General features: G+C 30.9%; 1 long non-coding RNA gene across 1 annotated transcript; it reads right to left on the bottom strand.

The window, feature by feature from the left end:
- Positions 1-639: 639 nt before the first annotated feature.
- On the bottom strand, positions 640-1,671 carry LOC111084264. The gene is made up of 2 exons (XR_002609468.1): positions 1,476-1,671; positions 640-698 (listed from the first exon to the last, which is right to left on the bottom strand). It is a non-coding gene; the product is annotated as an uncharacterized LOC111084264 (long non-coding RNA).
- Between the last annotated feature and the right edge of the window lie 1,366 nt (positions 1,672-3,037).

The raw sequence follows: 3,037 nt of genomic DNA, 5'->3' as shown, positions 1-3,037 counted from the left end.
CTGAGATACTTTATATCCCCTTACTCGGGTATAAAATATCTCAGATACCGGTCCTCAATCAGATATAGGTTCTCATTCAGATATAAAATATATCTGATATAGGTCCTTACTCATGCAGAGATAAAGGATCTCTGATATAGTTCCTTACTAAACCTATATCTCAGTAAGAACCTATATCTGAGATACCTTATATCTGAGTAAGAACCTATGTCTGAGATACTTTATATCTGAGTAAAGACCTATAAATGAGATACCTTATATCTGAGTAGGGACCCATATCTGAGATACTTTATATCTGAGTAAGAACCTATAACTGAGATACTTTATATCTGAGTAACAACCTATATCTGAAATACTTTAGATCTGAGTAAGGACCTATATCCGAGATACCTTATTTCTGAGTAAGGACCTATATCTGAGATACTTTATATCTGAGTAAGAACATTCATCTGAGATACTTTATATCTGAGTAATAACCTATATCTGAGATACTTTATCTTTGAGTAAGGATCTGAAACCTAAAGATCGATGTGTATATTAAATAACAAACTGAAAAAGCACCTAATTTCATCAGGAAATTCTTCAAATGTCACTGTAGGTTCTGTAATTTGTTCATAAGTTTTTTTTAGTTCATTATTCTTGGTAGATCTGGTGAGTTCTTTTCTTGAAGTGGTGTCCACATTCAGAGTAAATGTAACCTACAACAATTAAATACATAAATCAGGTACAGTATGGATATTGTATACATAAACAAAAAGATCAAATATTTATCAAAATGCCACTCATTCAAGCTTACTCTAACTCATTTAGTTTAATTCTCTCGAACAGTGATTCCCAAACTTTTAATCTTGGAGCCCCTTTTGTAAAGTGAACAATTAAGACCCCCCCACCCAGAGAATAAATAATATTCTAAAATATGGATCAATAATACAGTTTCATACATAGTTTATTTTGGAATAATTACATAATTTTAAAACAATCAAAAAACAAATGTAGAATACACATAACAAGGGCTAGGCATGGCCTAATGGTTAGAACACACAGACCATTGATCCAAGAATTCATTGTGAACATGCCCTATACTCTGGTGTCATGGTAACACTACAAGAGTGATAGTCAAATCCAAGTGCTCACTCAAAGAAAAGTAATAAAACAGTTGGCAGTGGGTGTTGTTGATTAGCTGACTTTCTTCTAGCCTGTCAGTTCAAAATTAGGTAGCTCTGCAGGAATATTTGAAGTTAAATAAAAAATAAAAAAAGGAAATTCTTTCCCTGTTTCACAACTAGACAGAAACTCTTTAGAATGTATTAGTATTTACAAAAAACAAACAGAAACAAATCAAAGAGATTAAAAATTGGTTGCATTTCTTCAACTCCTTTTGCAGTTTCCCGTGACCTCATAGAGGGTGTCCACAGTTTGGAAACACCTGCTTTTGAAGTACAAAATTCTATATACTAAAAATAAAAATTTCTTACCTCAAACACACTGTTATTGACTTTTCCTTTAAGAGAAAGTGTAATGTTGGTACTGTTATGATTAGGATAAAGAACAAAGGAAAGAACTTTATATTTCTGAGACACTGCTATTGCTCTAACTACTGGGGATTCATCCACAGATCCTTCAGTAACAGAACCAAGGAATGAGCTCAGGTTGAAATATCCATAAGTACAACCTAGAAAAACACAAATTACACTATAAAATAGCTGAATAAAATATGCATTTCTCTTTGTTAAAACAGAGTTGTCTAAAACAAGGTTTCAATCTCAGAAAAGTCTCCCAAATGTAGTTTTTCCAAACTTTTTCTTAAATAATTTTTTCATGTATATTTTTGTCAAATATTACACTTTAAAAATTATAAACACCACATGAATATACTGAAATTTTAATCAATAAATGATCATTGAAAAGGTCTTTTTGTAGAAGAGTTTCCTATTTTACAAGTTTGTAAGAGTATCACATTCATAATGTATGTGAATCACTACAGTGGTGGTCAGGTCATGTATTTTCCAATTTTTTTATGTGTTTTCTGCTTCTCTTTCATCTATTAAAATTATTTCACTAGAAAGGATGGCTTATCTGAGTCCAAGTACTCAACAAAAGAACAAAATATAAAAGAATTTTGAAATAATATATTATTTTTTCAAACTTATATCTGATGCTTCAACAGGAGAAAACATAGAATTATTAACATTAAGCTTATTTTATTTATCAATAATAATGCAAACAAAAGATCCAGCTTCACTACCTAATAGTTAAATCTTTTTACCATATGTACTAAATATACTAGAAAGACAAAAGCCAAGTAAGAAGAAGAACTAAATCCTAAGTATGATAAAAAAACAAACCAGATTCAATAGAGCTATATATGATGCAAAGCCCAAGTAATACAGAAAAACTAAAACATAAAGGTTACTAAAACAAAGGTTGAAACCACAATAAGTGTGCTTACCAAAACAAAGGTTGAAGCCACAATGAGTGTGCTTACTAAAACAAAGGCAGAAATCACAATAAGTGCTTATTAAAATAATAGTTAAAACCACAATAAGTGTGTTACAAAAACAAAGGTTGAAACCACAATAAACGTGCTTACCAAAACAGAGTATGAAACCACAATGAGTGTGCTTACTTACACAAAGGTAGAAACCACAATAAGTGTGCTTACCAAAACAAAGGATGAAACCACAATAAGAATGCTTACTAAAACAAAGATTGAAACACAATAAGTGTGCTTACTAAAACAAAGGTTGAAACCACAATGAGTGTGTTTACTTATGCAAAGGTTGAAACCACAATAAGTGTGCTTACTAAAACAAAGGTTTAAACAACAATAACTGTGTTTACTAAAATAAAGGTAGAAACCACAATAAGTGCTTGATAGACAAAAGTTAAAACCACAATAAGTGTGCTTAATAAAACAAAGGTTGAAACGTCAATAAGTGTGTTTACTAAAACAAAGGTTGAAACCACAATAAGTGTGTTTACTAAAACAAAGGTTGAAACCACAATTGCAGTGCTTACTAAAACAAAAGTAGAAAGC

Source organism: Limulus polyphemus, unplaced genomic scaffold, assembly GCF_000517525.1.
Source record: "Limulus polyphemus unplaced genomic scaffold, Limulus_polyphemus-2.1.2 Scaffold15481, whole genome shotgun sequence".
Taxonomy (NCBI): Eukaryota; Metazoa; Arthropoda; class Merostomata; order Xiphosura; family Limulidae; genus Limulus; species Limulus polyphemus.
The sequence above is the reverse complement of the archived record's forward strand: the minus strand, read 5'-3'. Positions and strand labels throughout refer to the sequence as shown.